We start from the raw sequence: 12733 nt of genomic DNA, 5'->3' as shown, positions 1-12733 counted from the left end.
AACATTTGCATAAGGTGCCTAAAAACTCAAGAACCATTGATAAGTGAGATCACTCAAAATGAGCTGATATATTAAAGAAGACCTTAAAACAGTAAATGAGCAAGTCGAATTTCTTTACCCCTGTAACCTGTCTAAGCAACTTCTGCCCACTCTTTCACATTACTTATCGGGGGGAAAAAAACCAACATTCAACTGGTTTTTCATAAATACATTAGTCTAATCTAAGATTTTCCTGATAAATAGATAAGAAACAGTGGAGAGGCCAGTGATCCATAAATAACGCATATGATACCTCATCTTTTTCTCAAATAGCAGTGATCTCCTAGAAAGCCAAGTATTGGTTTTGGGAGAAGTAAAACCTAATTATCCAAATGAAACTATACGTCAAGAGCTACTTTATGCATATAATTGAGAAAGTATAATATCGGGTCTCTTCCTTCAAAAAGACTGAATGCTTGAAGCAATTTGAGGATACCAGTCCACAAGGGGTTTTACAACAAAAGGGCACATCTCGCTCAAGTTCAGCCCTCTGGCTTAAACCCCATGGTGCATATGCAGTCTTTATCAGAGCTCCCTGGCCTACACAGCACCTTTCTGGGAAGTAGAAAAGGCATGACCCAAGGAACAGCCCCGTGGTGGCAGGGCATGAGCCTTTGTGGGCCAAAAAAGTCAGCTGGTGATGGGGCCACAGTCAGTGAGCAGAGCTCGGGATGGATCTCAGCCCAGTGTCCCAGTGTACAAACTGCACAACCTTCCACAGAGACCCTGCTCATCATGCTGCCTGCCTGTCTCCAGATTTTGTTCACTCTTGGGAAAAAAAAAAAACAAAAACCGTGATTGCATGGAATCATCACATTGAGAGAGACCAGGAGGAAGAAGTAAGCACTCCATGGAAAACACCTGTCCTACACACAGAAAGGGGAGTGTGGTGGTTAGCAGGTAAGTGATCCTCGAACAATAGAATGTCTGTTCAGATGCTAGAATGCTGACCCCAAACAGAAATAGTGTTGTTTTCTTCCTTTCTGACTACTAACACCTGCCTTTCCAGCTCATTGTTTTAGTACTGCAACTCCAACAATCTCTCAACTCTACTGGGATCTCCAGTCTTTTGATCTCATCACATTTTCACTGGCATTCATTTCTCATGAGTCTTCTCTTACCTCCTTACCTGGATTAAATTCCTAGTAAATCATTATAATCAGTCCTTTATATATATCCCCAACTCTCTTGCCTCCTTACATTGCTTTTGCCTACTCACTTAGCAAAGCCAAAATCCTGGTTAAATTCAATCCTCCCTCCTTTGTGTGTGCACCTATGCAGTTGAACTGTGCCTGGAGAAATTCAGTCCATTAACAGCTCACTTTAAATTCATGACCACTAACCTCAAATGGCATTTTTTTTTTTTTTTGGAGACAGTCTCCCTCTGTCACCCAGGCTGGAGCGCAGTGGTGGGATCTCAGCTCACTGCAGCCTCTGCCTCCAAGGTTCAAGCAGTTCTCCTGTCTCAGCCTCCCAAGTAACTAGGATTACAGGCGAGCGTCACAATGCCTGGCTAATTTTTGTATTTTTAGTAGAGACGAGTTTCACCATGTTGGCCAGACTGGTCTCAAACTCCTGACCTTAGGTGATCCGCCCGCCTCGGCCTCCCATAGTGCTGGGATTACAGGCATGAGCCACTTTGCCTGGCTTCAAGTGGCATTTAATGCTGCAGTCATAATAAAATTCTCTAGTCCATTTGCCACTCTCCTATTTTACATCTTTTCTTTTCTCAGAAAAGTGAAGCTATTGGAAAGAACTTGCACTGGTTGGCACCACCACTTCCACCCACCTAAGCATCTGTGTGTGCATTACCTTCCCTCGTGTTATTATTGTTGAAGTTGAAGGATCCTTTTTTTTTTTTAGTAGAGTCAAGGTCTTGCTGTGTTGCCCAGGCTGGTCTTGCACTCCTGGCCTCAAGCGATCTTCCCATCTCAGTCTCCCAAAGTGCTGGGATTACATGCACTGCACCTGGCCTCTTTAAAAAAAAAGAAAAAGTTTCTCATATAAATTCTCATATAAATATAAAATGAACATGTGCCAAAGATTTTACTTAACTCACTAATAAAGGAACCACTAAGATGTTGGAACCAGTTCAAAAAATAATCCTAAAAACAGATACATATATAGATATGAGGCATGTCAAAATGAATTTGCTTAATAGATGCACAACTGGCCTCTATAATGGGGGAGGGGAATCAACTGTGCCTCCACTGGGCAAAATTCACTTGTATGTCTACGGAAAAGAATTATTTGCATTTCTTTCAGTTGTCTGCCATTTACAGAGTTGTAAAATACCTCAAAGACAATGAAAGACACAGATAATAACTTGAAGAGACTACTATATAAGACGCCAGTAATATTTCTTGTTCATTTCAGCCATTTCCTGAAACTGTAAACAAATTTTGAATTTCTACCCAAAACTCAGCCCTCTTGAGCACTAGATTGGATTCCCTTTCACCTACCTAAGGACATTGGCCATTCTTCCCTCTATTATATCAATTTTTTGCCCTTTTCTCAACATTCCTGCTTTCTCATCAGAAGACAAATCTCTTTTTGAGGCAGGGTCCCCTTCTGTCACCCAGGCTACAGTGCAGTGGCATGATCACGACTCACTGCAGCCTTGACCTCTCTGGGTTCAGGTGATCCTCCTGCTTCACCTTTTTGAGTGGCTGGAATTACAGGTGCACACCATCATGCCCAGCTAATTTTTGTATTTTTTGTAGAGACGAGGTTTCACCATGTTGCCCAGGCTGGTCTTGAATTCCTGGGCTCAAGCAATTGGGCCGCCTTGGCCTCCCAAAGTGCTGGGATTACAGGCATGAGCCACTGCGCCTGGCCCAAATATGGTTTTTTTGTTTTTTTGTTTTTTTTGAGATGGAGTTTTGCTCTTGTTGCCCCGGCTGGAGTGCAATGGCATGATCTTGACTCACTGCAACCTCTGCCTCCTGGGTTCAAGCGATTCTCCTGCCTCAGCCTCCCGAGTACCTGGGATTACAGGCATGCGCCACCATGCCCAGCTAATTTTGTATTTTTAGTAGAGACAGGGTTTCTACATGTTGGTCAGGCTGGTCTCGAACTCCCGACCTCAGGTGATCCACCCGCCTCGGCCTCCCAAAGTGCTGGGATTACAGTTGTGAGCCACCACACCAGGCCCAAATATCTTTATATTTATTTTACTTATTTATTTTTTTGAGAGAGAGTCTCATTATGTCACCCAGGCTGGAGTGCAGTGGTGTGATCTCGGCTCACTGCAACCTCCACTCCCAGGTTCAAGCGATTCTCTTGCCTCAGCCTCCCCACTAACTGAGATTACAGGCGTGTGCCACCACGCCCAGCTAATTTTCATATTTTTAGTAGAGACGGGGTTTCACCATGTTTGCACCATGTTGGTCTCAAACTCCTGACCTCAAGTAATCCACCTGCCTTGGCCTCCCAAAGTGCTGGGATTACAGGCATGAGCCACTGCGCCTGGCCCCAAATATCTTTTTAAAACGTAACTCCATTTCCCTCACCAGATACCACCTGATTTCACTGGTTCCTTGGCAGCAAAGTTCCTGGAAAGATTAATCTATTCTTACTAACATCAGTCCTTTCCCTCCCACCACTAAATCCCCTATAGTCACTTTTTTTTGTTTTTATTTTATTTTTTTTAGCTCTCAGAACTTTACTAAACTGCTCTTGAAAAGGTCTCCAACGACCATGCTGTTAAACCCGACAGTTGTTTCTCAGTGTTCATCCCAGCATGGTAGCAGTTGGTTACCTCATTTGAGATGCATTCTTTAATTGGTTCTGAGACACTACACTGTGGATTTTCCTCCTACCTCCCTGGCTGTTCCTTCCCAGGTTCCTCTGCTGATCTCTTCTGTTTCCTGATGTCTGAATGTTGAATTGCCCCAGTTCTCAGTCCTGGGTCCCTTTCTTTATCAATACTTGGTGATCTCATCCAGTCTCATAACTTTAAATACTATTTATATGCTGACAACTTCTAAATTTATATATTCAGCCCAGACATCACCCTGACCTCCAGACTCATATATCTAGTTGCCTACTTAACAGCTCTACTTGACTTGAAAAGCACTAGCTGTTCTCAAGTTTGACATGATTAAAGGTAAATTTCTGATTTTCCTCTTCCCCACACCTGATCCACCTACATTCTTCCTGTTTTTTCACTTACTCAAACCAAAAGCCATGGAGTCTTCCTTGACTCTTCTTTTTCTTTCACAATCCAGAAATCAGTGGGTCTACAGTTAGAGCATGTCCAGAATCTACCTCTGTTATCATCTTTCTACAAACTACCATCGTGATTTTCATTCATTTCTTGCCTAGATTATTGCAACTGACTAAGTGAGCTCCCTGCTTTCCCCCTTATACCTTACAGACAATTCTCAACACAAGCTAGAGTGATCTTTCACAAACATAAATGAGATCATGCCACTACTGTCCCAAACCCTGCAACACAGCTGCCAATTTCTCTTGGAGTAAGGCTGAAGTTCTTCTACTAACCCACTAGGCCCAGTATGTTGTGGCTCCCAGTCACACACATTACTTCGTCTGCTATTCTCAGTGGACTGTAGATGATCATGTATATGATGCTCCTTATACACATCAGTCATGCCCTGCTTCAGTGTCTCTGCACTGGCTTTTCCTCTGCCTGGAATGCACTTCTCCAAGATATCTGCATGGCCTTCTCACTCAGCTTCTTCAAGTCTTTGTTCAAACATCACTGTATTAGTTATTTACTGCTGTGTAACAAAGTACTCCAAGTCTTAGGAGCTAAAAACAAACATCTATTATCTCATTGTTTCTGGGGTCAGAATTCCAGATACAACTTAGCTGGGTGCCTCTGCCTCAAGGATTCTCTGCAGTCAAGATGTCCCCAGGGCTGTTGTCTCATCTTTAAGCTCTACTGAGGGAGGACCCACCTTCAAGCCCACTCACATGGTTGTTAGCAGGATTCAGTTCCCCATGGGCTCTTGAACTAAAGGCCCTAGTTCCAGGCCAGGCACAGTGGCTCACACCTGTAATTTCAGCACTTTCGGAGACCAAGGCAGGTGGATTGCCTGAGCTCAGGAGTTCAAGACCAGCCTGGGCAACATGGCAAAACCCCATCTCTACAAAAAATACAAAAATTAGTCGGGTGTGGTTGCTTGCACCTGTAGTCCCAACTACTTGGGAGGCTGAGGTGGGAGGATCTCTTGAGCCCAGGAGGTAGAGGTTGCAGTGAGCCAAGATTGTGCCACTGCACTCCCGCCTGGGTAACAGAGGGAGACCCTGTCTCAAAAAAAAAAAAAAAAAAGAAAGAAAGAAAGGAAGGAAAAGAAGAAAAAAAAAAGGCCCCTCGTTGGCTGGGGCCTCCTTCAGTTCCTTGCCTCTATGGAGGGACTTCTCCATAAAGCATCTCACAACGTGGTACCCAGCTTCCATCAGAGCAAGCAAGCAAGGGCATCCACAAAGGAAGACAATCTCATTATAACTTAATCTTGGAAATTTTGTCTCGTCACTTTTGCCATATTCTCTTTGTTAGAAAGGAGTTACTAGGTCCAGCCTATACTCAAAGAAAGAGGATACTCAAGGAAGCCCAGGAAATTCAGACTATTGGGGACCATCAAAGAGGCTGCATACCACAGCTGCCCTCTCAATAAGGTGATCCCCTTATTTAAAATTGCAACCCAATCCCCTTGTACCTCTCCTTCTCTCTTCCTCGTTCTCTATCATACACACATTTCCATTTTCCTTTCCCTTTGCTCTGGTGAGCAATAATAAATACTTATTGTTTTGAGTCACCTGGTTTTGAGGTGGTTTGTTCTGTAGAAATAAACCTCTACAATGTACTTTTTCACTTATGTGACTGACTGCCACTGCTACTGCTTGAGACCGTCATTACAAGACTGAAGGAAGGGACGGACGCAGAAATGTAAACTTAAGACAAAAGAAACTATTTTAAAGGAAGGGGAATCAGGAAAGAAGAAGAGAGCTCCCCGCTTCTAGTGAGCAAAGGCAGCCCCCGAGTTTCCACAGCCTTTCTTATTTATTGGGTAGAAAGAGCAGGGAGGAGGAGGTAACGATTGGTCAGCTGCTTAATTGATCACACGTTCGTATTATTACTAACAGGCTTCAGATGTACCTAATCACAAGAAACACTGCGCTTGGGGCGTGACTGCCCTCAGCATTCCTTCTGGTGGCAGACGCAGTTTGTCAGTTTGCCAACATTCTGCGTTTATGAGAACAGTTTGCTGTTTACTCATATAGCCTCCAGTGGTATACTGAGTTGATCACTACCCTCAATCTTTCGGCCTCCAACACACTTAGGTACATTATTTTTTGCCTGTGTTTCCTCAATGTAATGTGAGCTACATGAGGGCAAAAATTTTTGGGTTTGTTTTTATTGCTTTGTTCGCAGATATATCCCCAGCACTAGTAAAGTGCCTGATATATAGTAGGCACTCAACATTTATTAAATGTATGACTGTGTTACTGTTATCTGCATAAGTAACTAGGTCCCCTGGCTTACTTTACTCTGTTGCAGAATTGCAATAATATCTTTCTTTCAAAGATTGAATGCAGTTTATATTGACGTGTGAAATGCATCTAATTGTGCATTTATATTACCAAGAATCTGGTAACAATTCTCATAAGGAGGAAGTAAAATGAAAGGCAAAATAAATGTTTAGGAATCCATAAACTGTTACAATCTTATCCACATCTTTTTGTAAGGTTTTTCGATTTTTGTTTTGTTTTTTCTTTGAGACAGGGTCTCACTCTGTCACCCAGGCTGGAGTGCAATGGCATGATTACGGCTCACACCAGCCTCGACCTCCTGGGCTCAAGCTATCCTCCCACTTCAGCCTCCCAAGTAGCTAGGACTATAGGCACAAGCCACCACACCCAGCCTTTATCAGGTTTTATTAGAGAAATGCAGCATTTGTGGGAATTGGAATAAATATATTTACTCTTCAAAATATTAAGATTAAGACCTGTTGGTGAAGAGGACAGTGATTAGTCTTTAACTTAGAGACTTAGATCTTTAATATTTGTTCTTCCCATAAACTTAAAAAAAAATCAGCACTTGGAGATTTCTTGCTTCCTCACATCTAGACCTATAATCCTGTGATCTGCTATTAACTAATAGCATGACTAGTGATCATGAATTTTTTTTTTTTTCCCAAGACAGAGTTTCACTCTGTTGCCCAGACTGGAGTGCAGTGGTGCGTTCTTGGCTCAGTGCAACCTCCGTCTCCCGGGTTCAAGAGATTCTTCTGCCCCAGCCTCCCAAGTAACTGAGATTAACAGGCACTTGCCACCGTGCCCGGCTAATTTTTATATTAGTAGAGACAGGGTTTCACCATGTTGGCCAGGCTGGCCTCAAACTCCTGACCTCAGGTGATCCGCTTGCCTTGGCCTCCCAAAGTGCTGGCATTACTGGCGTGAGCCACCACGCCCAGCCAATCATGAATGTTTGACATGTAGATTGTGTAAAATCTTTGAGGTTAAAAAAAATTCATGCTACAGGAACCATGTAATCCAGTAAATGGGAAATAACTCATTCCTCTATAATGTTATCCCTCCTTTCTGTCCTTATGCAGTGAACGTAAATAATGTTCAGTGCAAAATGTAGCCCATAGTAATAGATGGAAAAGGATGGACTTTAGCTTATTAGGTTAATAAGTTACTTCTTATTACTTTAAGTACTTAAGCTTATTAGGTTAATAAGTTTCATCACCCTTTCCCACCTAATTGTCATGGCCAAATTGAACTTCCAGTCCTTTCTTCTTCTCCATCTGAAATTGTCCATAGAGTTTCCTTCTATGATTTTGCTTTTAAGACATGGAAACAAAAGGGAAAAAATGAAATCCATCACGTGATTCTCTGTATGTGCGAGCAAAACCAGAAGGATTCTCCTTTAGCAAACTCAGGAAGTTTATACAGGGCACATTTGTGGAAAGAACACAGAAAACACAATGCTTACTAATGATATTTCTCCTCCTGGATCAGACAAGAAGATCAGATTTTTTATACCAGTTTTGATCAGTTTAATGCCTTATATAAAAGGCACATTTGTGGAAAGAGTACAGAAAACACAATGCTTACTAATGATATTTCTCCTCCTGGATCAGACAAGAAGATCAGATTTTTTTATACCAGTTTTGATCAGTTTAATGCCTTATAAAAGGCAAAAAATATATTATATTATATATAATGCCTTATATATAAAAGGACCTTATATAAAAGGACCTGTTTCCAACCCTTTACATGTTACCCTTCTGAAACAGAAGAATAGCAATTTATGTGTTCAACCTAACGTACTTAACATCTGCTATATGGAAGGCACAGAGGTAGGTCCCATGGGGAATACAGGGCTGCATAAGACAAGATTCTTGCTCTCAAAGAGCATTCATTTCAGTATGAAGATGATGTAGATTTATCAACAACCTATTGCTTTAAGTTAAGATCATGGAGGAAATCTGTCAGTGCCCATCATTTCCTCACCACCTTATCCTCTCTTCTACACAAAGCCCAAATCCTGACACCTAATAGACTATCTATAGGACCATATGCTGTGCAGTTGCACTCTCAGAAGGGGCACATGCTTGGTTTAATCCTCTGCTGTTGCTGTCTTGGAATTCTTAGTGATTTTATCTTCGAATTTGTGTTTGGTAAGTGAAGCCAGTGAGACAATGAAGCATGCACATGAGCAGTGGAAACACCCCAGCGGGGAACGCATGCATGTGTGCATGATTCAGGGCAGTCCAGAGTGCAGCTGAGCCAGTACCTGGGCCCAGTTGCAGTGGTGATGGTGGCGGGCAGCAGGAGTAACAGTCAGGACAGCAATGGCTGTGGCTCCAAAGACAGGAAAGGGCTCTGCATATGGACATTGCCAGGACCACCAGTGGGAGACCAGCTCGCCTGTCCCTTCCCAGAGCTTAGCCCCGCATCATCTGCACAAATAGTAACTCTCCATCCTGAGTACTGGGACAGGAACTCATTCTGCTAACTTCTCAGTAAATTAGTACAACATGTATACAATAAAAGTGTATACATGAATATTGTCATAGCATAGCAGGGGGTTATTAGAATTCTTAAAGGATTTTAAATGTCTAGTTTTGAAAACTACTACAACATGGCAAAGCAAATAACCTCAGGCTTAGAAACAGAAATTAAGTTTAAAGATTGTCACATTCTACAGAAAAGAATGCTATTTTCCTAGGAAGTACAAACCAATTGTTTGGCAGAAAGATAATTAAACATGTTTTTTTTCTTCTAATTGAAGAGTCAGTGACAGAATACATAAACAGGCCTTATGAATTATATACAAATTATGAAGCTACTTTCAGTTTCTTGTAAGACCTCCACAAGTTTCAGGAAATATTTCCTTATGTCTGCTGAAACATTAAAATATCATTGTGTAAATTTATACTTAAAATTAAATTCAGACTTTTACATAAAACTGAGTTGTCTAAGGAGTTAAGTCCCTTTAGAAAAATTATTCCACAAGAACCAACAACTCTAGAAGTACTAAAATTTATATTTCAAAATAATTTATCAGAAATTTACCTCAGTGTTGTCACAGTTTATGAAACACTCTTAACAGCTGCATCAGCAGAAAGATCCTTTACAAAATGAAAAATTATCAAAATGTATTTGTGACTTTATATTTCCCAAGACTGGCTGGTGTTGCTTTCAGTCTTATCTATTGGTAAAGAAATTGTATGACATAAATTTCATATCTATTGAAAATGAAAGTGAAATGAAAAGAATAAATTTTGATGAATTTGCAGAAAAGTGAGCCAGAAAAATATAATAGGACATCACATTAATGAATGATTATTGTTTATTGTATTATATAAAATTATGACATCACAATTATTAGTTTAGCAATGTTTAAGTTCATGTAGTTACTCCAGTATCACTATTATCCCATTACATTAGTATCTTTAACTGTACTTTTTTCCTGTTTTTTACAGAGGAGGTCCCATATTTTCGTTTGGCACCGGGCTCAGCGAATTACATAGCCAGCAATGACCACAAGTAAGAGTGTTACAGATTTTTGTTATAAGCCATCATAGTAGACAATGCATGCCTATGAATGCTTAAGGAGAGTAGAAAAAGAGCAAGAAATGCAAGAAAATGCATGTTCTTAATGTGTGCCATACAAAATCTATCAGGTAATAGGCATTTAATCTATGTTAAGAGTAAAGAAATATAGCCAGGCGCAGTGGCTCACACCTGTAATCCCAGCACTTTGGGAGGCCAAGGCAGGAGGATCACGAGGTCAGGAGTTCAAGACCAGCCTGACCAATATGATGAAACCCTGTCTCTACTAAAAATACAAAAATTACCTGGGCGTGGTGGCACACGCCTGTAGTCCCAGCTACTCGGGAAGCTGAGGCAGGAGAATCACTTGAACCTGGGAGGCAGAGGTTGCAGTGAGCCAGGATTGCACCACTGCACTCTACCCTGGGCGACAGAGAGAGACTCCGTCTCAAAAAAAAAAAAAAAAAGAAAGAAAGAAAGAAAAAAGAGCAAATAATACTGTGGGCTATAGTGCAGAATTTGTCATAAGGAAAAATCTGTTTGCATTTAATCCAGGACTGATGTCACAAAGCAATTGGGGACAATGCCTTCAATGGATGCCATTCTCATTAAAATTAGGAGTTTCGGCTGGACACAGTGGCTCATGGCTGTAATCCCAGCATGTGGGGAGGCCAAGGCAGGAGGATTGCTTGAATCCAGGAGTTCAAGACCAGCCTTGGCAATGTAGTGAGACCCTCATCTCTACAAAAAATAGAAAAAAATTAGCTGGGTATGGTGGCACGTACCTATAGTCCCAGCTACTTGGGAGGCTGAGGTAGGAGGATAGCTTGAGCCCGGGAGGTCGAGGCTGATGTGAGCTGTAATCATGCTGCTGCACTCCAGCCTGGGCAACAAGAGGGGACTCTGTTTCAAAAATAATAATAATAATTTAAAAATTATGTGTTTTGCTGTCCAAAGCATAAGTTTGACAGGGATAAACATCCATTCAAATGGGAGTCAAATTCAGGTATCTTATAAATAGCAAGCCTGTTAGATTGTCCTTCTATGAGCATTCTTTGTTTTCAAATATGGAGAACTATTTTTCTAAAGATCAGAGAAATGGCCACCACAATATGGGCCCACCTCATCTATTTTTGGTTTCTTCAAAAATGATGACTCCAGTGAACTTTGCAGTAAAAACAAAATGACAATAAAGATGACTTACTTGTGAAAAATAAACAGCAGGGAAAAGCACTGAAGCCAGATAAACCAAATCTGCTTCCCATAAAGTGAAAAAAGATCCACTGAATTATAATTGTTTTTATTTTTATATGATGATTGTTGCATAAAACTAATTTGTTGCTGAATTAAGAAACATAAGACACATATTTACCCTAAATAATTTTAGTTCTATCTCCTGGCTTTTAGTGAAATTATCGATTTCTAGGTGATATAATTTGTGTGCCGGCTGGGCAAAGTGGCTCACACCCGTAATCCTAACACTTTGGGAGGTGAAGGCAGGAAGATCACTTGAACCCAGGAGTTCAACACCAGCCTGGGCAATAGGGTGAGACTGTGTCTCTACAAGGAATTTAAAAATTAGCTGGGCATGGTGGTGCACGTGTGTAGTCTCAGCTACTCGGGAGGCTGAGGCAGGAGGATCACTTGACCCTGGGAGTGAGCTGTGATCACGCCACTGCCCTCCAGCCTGCATGACACAGTGAGACCCTGTCTCAAAAAAAAAAAAAGTGGGTCGATGCTTTTTTTTCCTCCTTCTTTTTATTTTTATTTTTTCCTCACTCTGTCACCTAGGCTGGAGGGCAGTGGTGCAATTATACCTCGCTGCAGCCTCTATCTCCTGGGCTTAGGTGATCTTCCTGCCTCAGCCTCCCGAGTAGCAGAGACTACAGGCACATGCCACCATACTCAGCTATTTTTTTTTTTAATATTTTGTGGAGATGGAATTTCAACATGTTGCCCAGGCTGGTCTCAAATTCCTGAGCTCAAGTAATCTGCCCACCTCAGCCTCCCAAAGTGCTGGGATTGCAGGCATGAGCCACTGTGCCTGGCCCAGTGCTTTTAATGGGCCCATTTTAGCCACATTTCTAGTACTTATATTATTCAAATAGACTCAGAAAAGCTGTAAGCCTGTACAGAATTACAGTGTAAGACATCATAAACAATGTTTTAAAAATTAGAAAAACCAATTGCAATACCTGTAAGAAAGAAAAAATAAATATTCACAATATATAAACCGCTCTTACAAATCAGTGAAAACACAACTTTACAGCATGACAACTTTGAAAGAGGAACACCAGATAAGAACTGTCTGGGGCAAGCATAGAAGAGTCTCATTCCTCTGTCTGAGTGGTACTGGGTGAGTGGAATGGTTGGTGATTATAGGCTGACGAAGCCCTAGGCTTTTTCTTAGCCCCAGCTCCCTGCCTTCTCCCCTCACTGCCCCCTCCTGTGGGGGCACTACCTAGCAACTGAGGTTTGGGTTTTACAGTGAAAATAATTTTATGAGTCAGAAAGGAGTGAGAAAAGTGTGTTATCAGATAGCATTCCACAGTGGTAAAAGCAAAACAAACAAAAAACAGGACTATTTCTCTACATACTGTCTGGGACTTTGGGACCTTCACTGCAGACCTCTTGTGGCAGTGTATGTGTGATTCCAGTCGTA

At 41.6% G+C, this 12733-nt stretch overlaps 1 long non-coding RNA gene across 3 annotated transcripts in view; it reads right to left on the bottom strand.

Annotated features, from left to right (window-relative positions):
* The window catches only part of LOC104006109 (uncharacterized), a 19115-nt gene extending 6382 nt beyond the window's left edge, over positions 1-12733 (bottom strand). Inside the window, exons 1-4 of one of the 3 annotated variants that reach the window (XR_008547551.2) lie at positions 12669-12733; positions 10857-10974; positions 7770-7853; positions 1852-2014 (exon numbers count right to left, since the gene is read on the bottom strand). This is a non-coding gene — a long non-coding RNA (uncharacterized LOC104006109). Of the gene's footprint in view, positions 1-1851; positions 2015-7769; positions 7854-9591; positions 9648-10856; positions 10975-12668 lie in introns of all 3 variants that reach the window. The other 2 variants (XR_010156606.1, XR_001716978.3) reach the window with 2 other exon arrangements.

This window comes from Pan troglodytes, chromosome 3 (genome assembly GCF_028858775.2).
Source record: "Pan troglodytes isolate AG18354 chromosome 3, NHGRI_mPanTro3-v2.0_pri, whole genome shotgun sequence".
Classification (NCBI taxonomy): Eukaryota; Metazoa; Chordata; class Mammalia; order Primates; family Hominidae; genus Pan; species Pan troglodytes.
This window is presented reverse-complemented; position numbering and strand designations above follow the sequence as displayed.